Source organism: Vombatus ursinus, unplaced genomic scaffold, assembly GCF_900497805.2.
Source record: "Vombatus ursinus unplaced genomic scaffold, bare-nosed wombat genome assembly UNPS02014945.1, whole genome shotgun sequence".
Taxonomy (NCBI): Eukaryota; Metazoa; Chordata; class Mammalia; order Diprotodontia; family Vombatidae; genus Vombatus; species Vombatus ursinus.
This window is the reverse complement of record NW_020954723.1, coordinates 16,985,313-17,000,447: the sequence shown is the minus strand read 5'-3', so window position 1 is coordinate 17,000,447 and position 15,135 is coordinate 16,985,313. Positions and strand designations below refer to the sequence as shown.

The 15,135-nt window shown below is 35.4% G+C and overlaps 1 non-coding gene across 1 annotated transcript; it reads right to left on the bottom strand.

The window, feature by feature from the left end:
- Positions 1 to 14,799: 14,799 nt before the first annotated feature.
- LOC114030208 lies at positions 14,800 to 14,911 on the bottom strand. Its single transcript, XR_003567564.1, has one exon. It is a non-coding gene; the product is annotated as a U6 spliceosomal RNA (small nuclear RNA).
- Positions 14,912 to 15,135: the final 224 nt, after the last annotated feature.

Sequence of the window (15,135 nt, the reverse complement as noted above, 5' to 3'; positions counted from 1 at the left end):
ACGAGCTGTTCTAAACATTTTTGTATATGGGTTCTTTTCCCATTGATCTCTTTAGGATACAGACCTAAAAGTGGTATTTATGCCAGGACTCATAAAGAATGGATTGGAGTGGGGAGACAATGGAGATAGGAAGACCCTGCTATTACAATATCTCAAGCAAAAAGCAGTATGTATCATTGTAATAGGAGCAGAAAAGAGGTGGCAATTCAAGAGGTTTCATAAATGTAGGACTTGGCAACTGTTTGGATTAGTAAGGGGGGAGAGGTGACAAAAAGGCACTAAAGACAAATTGGAGAATTCCAGCCTGGGTGACTGGGATAATGGTAGTGCCATGAACACAATCAGAAAGTTAGGGGAGGGGAGATATTTTGGAAATTAATTAATTCCATTTTGGACATCTTGAGCTTGTCTGTAGGACACCTGGTAGAGGTGTCATTACTGAAGATAGTGATTTGAGAGTCACCTGAATAGATGTAATGATAACAGAAGATGAAAAAGGAGAGAGTACAGGAAAAAAAGGGGGGGGTCAAAGATATGGATTTAGGAGAATGTCGATACTTTAGGGAAGGGAAGAGGAGACAGACACTACAGGTGACAAAAAAGAAAGAGTCATAGAGAGAAAGAACATTATAAACATATAGTAAGGAAAGAGAAGAGGAAATACCAAATACTACAGAAAGGTCAAAGAGGAGAACTGAGAAAAAGTCATTTCATCTGACAACTAGGAAGTCACTAGTTATATCTAAGAAAATACTTTCTACATAGGGTATGGATAAGTACAAAGAAGCTGAGAAGTGAATGCAGGTAGAGAAAAGGAAGGAAAGGATCCTTTTTTTTAAAAAAAAAAGAAGTGTTATAATGGAAGAGAAGAATGAGATGAGGCTGTGGCATGAAATGGTATCTGGAAAAGTGTTTTTGTTTGTTTTGTTTTGAAGGAGGTGGAGACTTGAGCAAGTTTATAGGAGGATAGGAATGAGTCAATGGTAGAGCAACTGGTGATGCAAGAAAGGGTGTGATCAATGGAACAATGTTCTGGAGGAGAGGGGATGCTGAAGGATCACAGGCTGATAGAAAGGATAGCTCTGGCAGGGAGGAATGCCACCTTTTAGCTGAGACAACAGGAATGAGACAATAGGTGAAGACCTACAATGGTTTTAAGGTATGGAGGAGGAGAGTGGAGTAGTTCACATTCACGCCTATATTTTCTCAGGTAAAGCAGGAAGTCATTTAATGAAAGTTAAGGGAATAAGGTGAGGTTGGGGTTTGATAAAAGTGGAAGTTATGGAGCAATCTACAGTTGATTAAGATAAAAGTGTAACAGATGAACAAAGTTATGGAAGATCTGTGGAAGGAGGGTTTACTTCTGCCTGAACAGATCAGATAAGGTTTGATTCTTAAGGAAATAACTGAGATGGGCTTGAAGGATGGGTATAATGAAAAGGAAGATACTGGGTGAGGAAGGATATATTCTAGGTATAGAGGAAGTCTCCTTTCCTTCTAGAACAGGAAAGAAATAACTTGTCTGTGGTTTTATTTAGAATACCATTCATTAAAAATAAATAGCATTTTTTGTGCAGATATGAACTAGAAAATGCAGGTTGGAAAGGTACTTCCTTATAGCTTGTGAATCAGATTAGTACTCTTCTGTTAAAACAGCGATGACAGCAAAGGAGAGGCTATATGTGGTGCAAAAACTCAATTAGTACTGACTAAAGAGGAGCTATGAAATACTTCTGTTGTCTACAGACAGAAAGAGAAAATATTGTGTTAGATTTAGCTTTTTATTTCGATTCACAATATGGATATTCAGATAAGGCTTGCCTAGTAAGCTAGTCAGCTTAGTACAATATTGCATTATGCTCTCAGTCATTGTGGTCCTTGGTCCCAATTCAGAATCTAAACAGGTTTCTAGAAATCTGATCATTTTTTGTGATGGTGATTACCATGGGAGTAAGCAGCAGGAGGCTGGCTCTAACTCATGAACTAAAAGAGACTTGAACACTCAATTCCTGCTCACCCTTCACTACACAAGCAGTCTGGTTGGATTAAATGTTTCACTGGCTTCTTACAACACCAACAACATAACAAAGTTGGTTGCCAAAATTGCTCGGTTATTCTAACAGCTACCATTCTATCAATAGAAATATAGTGATTGTTTTTCAAGTATAATATTAGTAGGAATCTGAAATTATATGGAATTAAGATTATAAGAGATCTCTGTAACTTACAAAATCAAAAGGTCTCAGAGTTAGAAAGGTCCTGTAGAGGCTATCTTATCCTATTTTATTTTAAGATAGAATCACATTATTCAGAAGATTTTCCTCATGTTGAGCCAAGATTTGCCTCTCTGCATCTTCCACATTTTGGATCTGGTTCTGGCTTGTGGGCCAAGCAATAGAAGTATGATTCTTTTCCCATATGACAGCACATTAGATACTTGAAGACAATACTTTCTCCATCCTTAAAAACTGTTCTTTTCCAGAAGCTATCATCATGGCTGCCTTCTCTCAACATGCTCCAGCCCACCAACATTCCTTTTAACACATGGTGCCTTAGCACTAAACACAATATTCAAGTTTAAACAGAGTTTCACCAAGGCCAGAGCAGAATTACAATCTCCCTCATTCTGGACATTACCCTTATATCAATGAAAACTATGAATTAATTAGATTTTTTGGCTACCACATATAATATCTTATGTTTATATACCATTTTAAGACATGTAATGCTGGAGTACATGAAGCAGCAGCACCAGTTGTGGGCCTTGCAGGCCAGTAACAGCGGCCGTGTATCCTTTTCTCAACAGCTCCAGGAGCTCTCAGCCCCTGTCAGGGGTCATACAACTGGTCAGAAAGAGATTACAGGGGACCTCTGCAGGCACTGGGTGCAGCTGGTGCTAACTGCACCAGGAGAGCTTGTGGCTGGTCACAAGTGAGCAGGGGTGCTGGTCACAATTCCAGTATGAAGAGGAGTGTGAGCGCTTGCAGCTGCAGGCGAACAGGGCCTTCCTGGCTAAAGACCAGGATAGTAGTGACTACACATCTTCCTACATCGCACCAAAAACTTTCAGATTCCCAAAACAGCTCTGAAGACAGAAGCTTGGAGCAGTGTCTCACTTCCCTCAGATGAGCACAGCCCAACTTGAGCGGAAAGTTCAAAGTCAAGAAATAGGATGGAAAAATGAGTAAACAATAACAACAACAACAACAATAGAACTGGACAAAAAATAAACTACTACGGTGGCAAGGAAGAGAGCAAGACACAAGCTCAGAAGATGACAACAATGTGAAAATAGCTACAAAGCCTCAAAAAAATGATAAACACATACCCAACAAGAATTCCCAGAAGACTTAAAGAAAATGCCATGAATGATACAGGAAAAATTGGGGAAAGATATGAGAATGATGCAAGAAAAAAATATGAGAAGAGGATTAACAGCTTGGTAAACAAGGAACAAAAAAAATCTGAAGAAAATAACACTTTAAAAAACAAAAATAGCCTAATGGTAAATGAGGAACAAAAATTCACTGAAGAAAATCATTCTTTAAAAATCAGAATTGGGTGAGTGGAAGCTAATAACTCCGTGGGACAACAAGAAACAATAAAAACAAAGTCAAAAGAATGAAAAAAATAGAATAAAATGTGAAATATCTCATCAGAAAAACAAATTATCTGGAAAGTAGATCAAAGAGAGAAAATTTAAAATATATTGGACTACCTGAAAGCCCTGATCAAAAAAAAAAGAACTTAGACATCATATTTCAAGAAATTATACAGGAAACTGCCCTTAGGTCCAAAGGGTAAAATAGAAATTGAAAGGATCTACTAATCACCTCCTGAAAGAGATCCCAGAATGAAAAAATTCTCAGAAACAATAAAGTCAAATTCCAGAGTTTCCAAGTCAAGGAGAAAATATTGCAAGCAACCAGAAAGACACCATTCAAATATTGTGGAGCCATAATTAGGATCACCCAAGATTTAGCAGCTTTCACATTAAAGGAGCAGAGTGCCTGGAATATAATATTCTAGAAGGTAAAGGAACTAGGATTACAACGAAGAATAACCTACCCAGCAAAACACTATAATCCTTCAGGAGAAATAGTGGATTTTTAATCAAGTAGAGGACTTTCAAGCATTCCTGATGAAAAAACCAGAACTGAATAGAAAATTAGACATTCAAACATAAGACTCAAGAGAAACATAAAAAGGTAGCTATGAAAGAGAAATCATAAGAGCCTCAATAAGCTTAAACTGTTTAAATTCCTACATGGGAAAATGATACATGTAACTCCTAAGAACTTTATTATTAGCGAAGTTAGAAGAAGTCTACATAGACAGAGGGCATGAATTATTATGTTGGGCTGATCTAAAAGGAATGAAGAGGAGAGAAAGAGGGATACACTAGGAGAAGGGGAAAGGAAAAGGAAGAATGGGGAAAATTATCTCACAAAAAAGGAGTATGAAAGAAAGAATTTTTACATGGAGGGGAAAATGGGGCCGGGGGAGGTGGGCAACGCTTGAATCTTACTCTCATCTAAACTGGTTCAAAGAGTGAAAACTTTATATACACAGTCAGATGGGTAAAGAGATCTAACTTATCCAACAGGGAAGTAGGAGGGGAAGGAGATATGAGAAAGGGTGAGAGGATAATAAAAGGAAGTGTGAATTAAGGGAAGCAGTAGTCAAAAGCAAAATAGACTTTAGAGGAAGGACAAGACAAAAAACAAAGAAACTAGGTTTGAGGGAAATAGTAATCATAACTGTGAATGGGAATGCAATGAACTCATCCATCAAACAGAAGTGGTTAGTAGAATGGATCAGAAATCAGAACCCACCATTATGTTGTTTACAAGAGACACTTAAAACAGAAAGACACACAGAGTTAAAACACAGGGCTGGAACAGAATCTAATATGCTTCAGCTGAAGTAAAAAAGGCAGGGGTAGCAATCATGATCTCAGACAAAGCAAATGCAAAAATAGACCTAATTTAAAGAGATATTCAGGGAAACTACATTTTGATAAAAGGTATAGACAATGAAGTAATATAAAACATTTTACAGCAAATTTCTCAGATAAAGATCTCATTTCTCAAATATGTAGAGAACTGAGTCAAATTTATAAAAATAAGTCATTCCCCAGTTGATAAATGGTCAAAGGATGTGAACAGGCAGTTTTCAGAAGAAGTAATCAACTTATTTATAATCATATGAAAAATGTTCTAAGTCACCATTGATTAGAAAAATGTAAATTAAAACAACTCTGAAATACCTTGGTGAAGTTGTAACCTGGTTCAAACATTGTGGAGAACAAATTAGAACTGTGCCTAAAGGGCTATAAAACTATGTATACTCTTTGACCCAGCAAAACCACTACTAGGTCTGTATTCCAAATTAAGAAAAAGGCAAAGTACCCATACGTACAAAAGTATTTATAGGAGCTCTTTTTGTAGTGGCAAAGAACTGAAATGTGAGGAGATGTGCACTAACTGGGGAATGACTAAGCAAGTTGTAGTAATATCACTGTGATAGAACATTATTGTAACTATAAGAAATGATGAGCAGGATGGTTTCAGAAAAACCTGGGAAGATTTATATGAACTGATAAAAAGTGAGGTGAGCAGAACCAAGAGATCACTGGACCAAGTAAAAGCAATATTATAATGTTGATCAACTGTGAATGACTCAGACTCTGATCAACACAATGATCTAAGATAACATGGAAGGACGCATGATGAAAATTGTTCTTCACCTCCAGAGTACAAAGTGAAGTATCATTTTTCTCACTTTTTTTTTGGTGACATGGCTAATATGGAAATATGTTTTGTATGATTTCACATGCATAATAGATATTACATTGCTTGCCTTCTTGGTGGACAGGGTGGAGGCTTGAGGGAGGGAGACAATTTGGAACTCAAAATTTTTAAAATTAAAAATAAAAAAGGGCAGAGGGGCAGCTAAGCAGTGCAGTGGATAGAACACAACCCTGGAGTCAGGAGGACCTGAGTTCAATTCCAGTCTCAGACACATAACACTCACTAACTGTGTGATTCTGGTCAAGTTACTTAACCCCAATTGCCTCACCCCCCAAAAAATTAATGTTAAGTTTGAATTCTACTGAAAGTTATAGATCTTTTTCATATGAATTAATGTCTAGCCATGTCTTCTCCTTCCTATACCTATTTAGTTAATTTTTGAATCAAGGTTTAAGACATTATAGTTTATCCTGATGAAATACATATTTTTGGAATAAGTCCACTGTCCACTGAAAGACCCTTTTTAGATCCCAGTTTTGTCAACAAGTGGATCAGCTATCTATTCCAGCTTTGTGTAAACTGGCAATTTGATAAGCATGACACTTATGCCTTCTCTCTGTAATTGACAAAAAGTTCAATAGAACAAGGCCAAGGAAAAAGCCTTAGAGCAACTTCCTCCACTAGGTTGACATAGATTCATTAACTACCATTATTTGAGTCTGGCAATAACATCTAAACCACAGCGTTCCATTTTGTCTAAAAGAACAGTTAGAGACTTTTTCAAAGTCCTAGCTAAAATACTTTTATAGTATGTGAATGTCATTCCCCTGATCTACAAGTCTGGTAATGCTCAAAAAAAAAAAAAAGGCCAATTTTTACTTTCTCTTCCAAAGTCATGACTTTCAACTTATAAGATGAAATATAGTATAATAACAATATAAGAATATAAATATATGAAGTGTAATAATATAATAATGAAGCAGACAGAAAAGAGCATAGTCTGGCATGACTTATTTTGTCCTTGCGATAATTTGTTTTTAAATCTATCTTGTCCAAATTTTATTCCTGAGAGACTCCTATTATCTCTTGAATAGTTTTCCCTTTTTACAGTCCCCTAGTCATGTGCTCTCCTGAAGTCTCCAGTGCATATCTGGCTATGCCCAGTATTCTTTTTCATAACTATTAAAAATATTTGAACCCTGATTCTCTAAGTGCAAATGTTGTCCTCTTTCTACTTCTCATCCCTTTAGTTTTTCATGTTGCACTTCAAAATCATGGCCTTCTTTTCTGAGAAAAATAAAATAAAAATTATGGAGGTTAACCTCTGAACTGGAAGGACTCCCAATAATATTTTCTTCATTTTAAAATAAAACAAAATAAAATACTTTATTTAGAGTCTAACATTTAGCATTAAAAAAAGAAAGAGTAAGCCCATGGTTCTCCTATACTGTATCATACTTGCACAGGTCATCTGGTAGGATTAAGAGTATCAGGTGAAATTATTCCATACAAACTAATTTTGTAAAACCAGAGTCTCCAGTTATTCTAGCATCTTGGAGTCTTTTCAGTCACCCATTTCTCAGATTCCATACCCTAGCATAATATGGAGAAATAGGTACATCTTGAAATAATATCTTTTATTAACTAATTCAACAAATAGGTAACTTCTTTGTTTTACTCTCCAGAAGTAGCTGCATTAAACCTTTGCTATAATTTAGCTTCTTGGCAATGGTAATGATTATCCTCGGATAATGTTCCTTAGATTATGAATAGTAGATACTTATTAAACCTTACCCAACAGGGCAAGATGTGTCATCTGCACTAGGGGACTACTCTTAAACTTCCTTTTGAAGCTGGATTCTTTTTGCCTGACCTTTTAATCAATCTGGATTTAAAAACACATGGGTTTGGGCTGATTGGGCAATTACAAACAGCAACAAAGAAATATAATGATGTTCCTCTCCAGCTGTAACAAAACTGACATGAGGGATTGATGTCAGTATTGTAGCTCACTTGTTTCAAGCTAGACACCTAATAGATTTCTAACAGTGTGGTGATAAAGTATGTTCTATTTATTAATTATTGATGTTGTTCAAAAATGAAAAATTGCCTAAGTATTATTAATGTGAGAAAATACAACTCTAACATCTTCTTTGTGGTTTTTTCCTACATTCAGACCTTCAAATCTACTTGTAGGATTTTCAAACATTTTTTATTTTACTGAATGTCAGTCTCTCTTATAAACCACACTACATTCCCTCCATCAGCTGTAAACCGAATTTAAAAATGGAACTTAGTCAAGATTACTCTACTTGCTGAACATGTTCAACATTCATAACTTTGCCATATGTTGTTATGGAAATTGCATTGATTTATAGCAACCTGGGTGTCACCAGATAGCACCGAGTCATCTGAGCTCAAAAATAACTCCTGGAAAATAATTCGTTTTTAAATGTTTCATTTACATCAAGACCTCTATTGACCTAAGATGTTATGTGTTGTATCTGTGTGTCTTTGGAGAAACCAAATTTTCCCAGATTAAAGACTGAGCCTTACATTCTATGAGGATTTCCAAACAAAGTAAGATAGGTGGCAGGCTCAGGAAGATTTCCATTGCCTGAGCAGTACAGATATTGTGAGGAAGGGAACTAATTTTAAAAGGTGAAATAATTGTAAGCCTCAGATAATTGGGACCTGAGGTGAATGTTGAAGGATGTGTTCGAGGGTTATTGTGTAGATTTCCATAATATCAACTAAGGCAGGCTTTGTCAGGAATGAGGCCAAGTGATACCATTCTAGGAGAAATGAAGATAAAAGGACACAAGATCACAGGTCCCTCTTTTAATAACTATATAAATCATTTATAGTAATTCATTTTAGGTTTCAATTAGGTTTAGGAGGAATAGTGTGTTTTTCTGAGAAATGCCTGGCACAATTTTTTGGACATGAAAGTTGTAATTAAATTTAAAACAATAAATTCAAGTTCGGTTTGAAAGCAGAAGAGAAAATTTCTAGTATTGTAATAACTGTTAAGACTGTAACGAATGTGTCTGTATATATTTTAAACATACATGTGGATGTGGTGGCTTGCAGTATGATTAAAGACTGAGCAGCTCTGAGATGACTTAGGGTCTCTATACACAGATATATGTGCTAAGGTAAAAATGACTCATGATTTGTCTTCCTGACCCCAAGACAGGACCCTCTACCCATTCTATCCTGTTAACATTCACTGAGAAAAAAAAAACCAAAACAACAACCCCAAACTCTTTTAGGTTAGATCTGTGATGTTATTGGGATAGGCAACTTCCACTGAGGAAATTTCCTTTTAACAAAGCAGACAGGTACTGGACCTGCAACTTACACTCTTAGAGTTGCCTGTTGAAATGTGAGAAAATGCTATAATTTTTCTAGCTTATTTTTTCAACCTCATCAGGCTATTGTAAGGATCAAATTAGATAATATTACTCAAGGTGATTTGTAAGAGTAAAGCATCATATTACTGTAAACTACCATCCATGGATACAATGAGAATTGGGGGATACTGTTAATTGAATGACTTCCAGAGAGCTAAAATTTCTGCCTACATTTCTTTGGACAGACCATAGGAAACTCCATTAAACTTCAGAGGGTTAGCATTTTCTAACTTAAATAAAAAGAAGACAAATGATTCTAGAAGCTAGAAAGAACAATTACTGATATAATGACCAAAGTTTTCCACATTGGATTGCAGAATCATATATTTTTTTTTCTTTACTTATCAATCAAATTTAATGACCTTTCAGACCACTAAGTCTGACTCATTTTCAGATGAATCAAATCCAATATTTAAAGTTTAGTTGCATAGAGTATTTTTTTAAAGTAGTAGGTTTTAATTAAAATAATAGTACTGGAGGAGATCTCTAGGTTAACTATCCTAATATCCTCATTATTAAAATGCAGAAACTGAGAATGGGGGAGGGAAAGTGACTTACTCAAAGTCACAAAGCTGTCAGTGGCAGAGCTGAGATTATGGCCCATGGGTTAACTGGCTTCTTGATCTTTTCTCTTTCCATTACACTACAATTTAGGTCTCCTTATTCCAAATCCAGTGTGCTGTTTCCATACCACTCTGTCTCTGTTTTTCTCTTTATCTGTGTGTCTCTCTCATCATATTAGATGAAGATTATATTTTAAAACCCTTAGAATTGGCTCAGGAATAAACTATATATTTCAATATATAATTTCATTGAACACCAAATAGTTATTATCAGACACATATATGCCTGTGTGCATACAAATTTCTTTCAGTCTGTTTGGTGTGGGGTGGGGGGGAGGGAAAATAGCACATATTTATTTTTTTTGATATATGGTGGCTTCAAACTTCATGCCACTTCACTTTGAAAGAGGTAGTTAGGTGTCTAATCCCAGCTCTATACTAAGGGCAATGCCATGTAGCAGAAAGAGCATGAAACAGAGTTTTATAAAGTACCAGCCTCATCTGTAAAATGGGGACAATAATTCTTACACTGCCTGCTACATTGGGCTGTTGTAAGGATCCAATGTGATAACATATAAAGACCTTTGTAACTATAAAGTACTATATACATGTAAGGCATTAAAGGTACCCTAATAATTACTGTAATTACCCTTCCAACTTGCTATATTTTAGTAGTAAGCTATAGCCATAAGATACCAAAAGAACGAACTAGACTTCATGATACCAAACAACCAGTTGAAAAAATGTTTTTCCCTTTTTCAATAAAATTAAACTTTCTGAGCATGGTATGGATATAACTTTGAGAATATATGTATATATATTCTCAAATTATACTAATTATACTAAATTTACCCTAAAATTTTATATATATATAATTTTAGTGTACTTTAGAACCCTCTAGCTCAAAGCTGGAGCAGCTAGGTAGTACAGTGGATAAAATGCTGGGCCTCTACAGTCAGGAAGACTCATTTGCCTGAGTTAAAATCCGATCTCAGACTCTTATTAACTGTGTGACCCTGGATAAATCACTTAACCCTGTTTGCCTTAGTTTCCTCATCTGTAAAATGAGCTGGAGAAGGAAATGACAAACCACTCTAGTGTCTTTAACAAGAAAATCCCAAATAGGGTCACAAAGAGCTGCACATGACTGAAAAACAACGGAACAACAACAAAAAGCTCAAAGCTTCTAACGCTACTGGCTGAAATTAGAAAATGAGAATCCTAACCCTGAATAATATGTTCTATAGTATTATAGACCTGAGCAATGTTTGCACATGAATATTTGTGTGTAAATGAATAAAACATCCATGTAGACAGTCCCATTTCCCATAAACAATGATCAGTAACAACTTTTGGCAATAGTAAAAGAATGTTGCTGTTGTTTACATTCTTAAATTAGGCTTAGTGCAGATTTCTAGTGAAGAGTAAGTTGATGAAATTGTTGTTCAAACTTATTTTAAAAGTTATGAGATACACACACACACACACAAACATCTAAATAAAATATCTAATTAACATTCAAGGCAAGTGTTATGTGTCTCCAACACCTTGCCTAGTTGGTTGTCCTTGGGTCTCAAAACCATTTTCTAACAGTTGAGGAGGAAAAAAGAGGAGAAATATAGTTCTAACAAGCTACCTGTCACTGCCTGTGGGCCTGGTAGGAGTTAGGTTGAAAATAAATCTATACTGATAAGAGTTCTACAATCACTTTACAAGGATTTTTATATTTAAGATATATAATCAAAACATGAGAAACACAAGAAGCTGATTTAAATCTATGATTTAGTACTATTTTTAACACCCAAGATCCCATTCAAAGATGGTTAGTTCCTGAAATAATAAGAGGCCTGATCTAAAGGTGGTTTCACTATAGCACGATCCTTGAAGACAGTATTATATTGGAATTCTGAGAATTTTATAAGAGAGGGTTCAGGCTTATTTACTTTCCATTGTCTCCTCAAATACTTACTCAGAGTTCAAGAGTCCTTAAACAATGTCATTCTGTTTTCATGGGTTTTGCTTCCAATGGCAAAAGATGCAAAAGAAAATATTGTCCTTCACTGTGAATCTCAGCAAAAACCCATTGTCAAATAATCACAAAGTAGCTATCATTACTGATTACATATTTGGACATAAGACATTACAAAGAAATTGTATAGACTAGGGACTTAAGGATGATTGACAGGATTATCCTCTTTATATCACTCTTCTTTAATTATCTTTTAACCAATGTTAATAGATAAATATACACAAATAATCGTCTTCACAATTAAAAGCTTTGTGGTCAGAGTCTTATCAATAAGTGGCATGGGACTTATGAAATCCTAGGTCCTAAGTGCATCTCCATTTCACAGAGCATACTACAGGGAAACCCTAGACATCAGATAACTAAAACAAAGAATAGCTTGCCTATCTGTAATTAAAAATGTCAACTTGGAAATTACCATCAGTATTCAAAAAGGTACCTGCTGTAATAATAACTTGTAACCAACTCATGCTATCTAGGCTCAGAGAATTCTCAGTGAATCTGACCCTGAAAGCTAAATCAGCTATTATGGTAGAATACATATTTTTCTAGGGCTACTTTATTAAAATTGTAATTCTTAGTCAATGACTCATGAATGTCTTAAAAAAAAAAACTTAATAAGAAGCATAGTTAAAGTATGACTACTGGAGTCTAAAGTTCATTATCTCTATTCCCAAGGTCTCTTGGCTCCTCCCTCCCCCCATATCCTTCTATCCCTCCCCAAATCTGTTCTGCACTTCAGGAAGATGTCAAGTATTTTTATCTTGGTGAAAAGACTGAAAGAGACAAGCCAAAACTTTCTTACTCCAAAGTCTTTGAAATCTTCTAGGAGGCTCAGTTTTTCTGGAACAGACTCCAGATGGTCCAAGGCCACTCGGGTACTCTGAAAAATAAAACATAAGGAAACCAAACATAAAAATTTGATCAATGCTTTTCAAGTCCCAAGTAGTAATATCAGCTGTACCCATTGTCAATAAGGGATGTATCCTGTTATACTTGGAGAGGTAGATAAGAAGTGCATTATAAATAACTATTATCTACATATAATATGTACGGTAATTCTTTATACCAGAAGAAATAACTTCCTTTCTCTCAGTTTCCAAAATGAATTTACATGACTGTCATTGATACAAAGACTCTCTTTTCACTTGTATGCCATAAGAAATTCTACAGAGCATTTCATATGAATATTAATTTACAAACCTGTAATCACAGGTGACCAACATAAATGAACCAAAAGCTGTCATCGAGAAAGAGATGAGTTCACAGTTACTTATTTCCAGAGTTCATTACAGGTTCTTTAACACCAAATGTTGCCATTAGAAAGAGGTCAAGTGTTTTTATCAATTCTTTGTGCTAAGATGTCAGTGCTATGACAGGAACTCAAAAACAAAATCAGAAAAAGAAAGCTTTCCAAAATTAAATACTAAGGAATTATGTAACTGACAAAATCAATGGTAGTATATAAAGTCTTCCATTTTCCACAGCATTAGGGTTCAAATCTCGCAAATTTCTGAATGATTTGGAAAAGAATTATCTGAAAGTCATTTCAAAGTTAATCTAAAGTAATGAGTAGGATATGCTTTAAAATATTTCAATAAATAAATATCAACACTAAAAAAATCATCATCTTGAAATTATAATATAAGCTCCCTTGGGCAGGGGGAGGAATTGAAAATTAAATAGGTAAGTGAGAATCTAATATGTAAAAAGATATTTATGTCAGCGTAGACATAAAGCAGCTAGCTGGTATAGTGGAGAGTGTGCTGGATTTGGAGAAGAAGACCAGAGTTCAAATACTGCCTGAAGACACTTACTAGCTGAGTGACTCTGGACAAGCTACTTATCCTCTCTTCGCTTCAATTTCTTGATCTGTAAAATCAAGATAATAATAGCACCTAATTTCCTGGGTTGCTGTGAGGATCAAGTGTGATAATATATGTAAGACGTTTTGCAAACTTTAAAGTACTATATAAGTGTCAGTTATTATTATTAGCTATTATGCTATGGTTCATTCACAGTCAGATTGGCTCCTACTCAAGAGCCCCTTCCTAAAGTCTGAATACAAATATTTTTTAGAGGTTCAATCTTTTATTTATTCTAATTAACTAACATTGGAGGGAACTTGACACATGTATTACTATTAATGTTATTCCAACTATTTAGAAAAGCACTAATGATTTCTGGATTTGCACAGGTTCTACCTATTTGGCACATTCCTGAATGTGCACTGTCACAGATAGATGAGTGAGGCTAAACTGTTTTGAATTCAACAGTAATACCATGTATGCTATATTTAGATGATTCATAAAAACTGTGGGTTTTCTTAAGTATTATATTTACATGTGAAAGATAGATGGGTCAGAAAACAGAATTGAAGCAGTTAACAACACAGTACTCATAAATGGAGGAGGCCTACAACTTGAAAGCACTGAAATCTCTTTCCTCATCCTACTCTTTCTCCCTAGCACAAAAGTGACTCTGAAATTTGGGTAAGCACTCTAGGGCACATCAAAAACTCCTTCTACTCAGAGTAAGGGTAAAATTATCCTGCCCCTTTCTCTACTATAATAACTGTGCATGTTAAACAAGCATTTTTTTCTATAACATTTTCAATTCATTGGATGAAAGAATATAAAAATTTATATAGCTACTGTTCCCATATGCTGCTGCTGCTGTGTGTGTGTGTGTGTGTGTGTGTGTGTGTGTGTGTGTGTGTGTGTGATATTTTGTTTGGGGCTTATATGTTCAAGTAATTGCATTTTCTAGTGAACCTTGAAAACCTCCCCAGCCCCTTCTCTATTAAATCTATTTATTCTTCTCTGTGTCTACAACTGACTTTCAGGCTTATTATTTGTTTCAGTTATAACATTTATCCAACCTTTCTTACACCCATGCATCTCCAATTCTCACATACTCTTCAATCCAATGACACTGGCCACCTTGCTATTCCTTGAACTCCTATTCCTAGGAGACACTCCATCTCCTAACTCTATACCTTTTCTTTCTTTCTTTTTCTTCTTTCCTTCCTTCCTTCCTTTCCTTATATGGAAGGCTTCATGAATCTGTGTAACATCCTTGCACTGGGGCTATCTTACAATCTCCTCTGTATCATTCCAATTTTAGTATATATACTACTGAAGCTGGCAGGATTCTGGGCATTTTCATTGGCTGTCCTCCATGCCTGGAATGTTCTCTCTCCTTGTCTCCTGGTTTCCAACAAGTCCAAGCTAAATCCCCACCTTCTACAGGAAGCCTTTCTCAATCCCTCTTAATTCTAGTGCTCGCCTTCTTTGGATATTTCCAATTTATTCTGTATATAGTTTATTCATATATCATTTTTACATATTGTCTCCCTCATTAGACTGTGAGCTCAC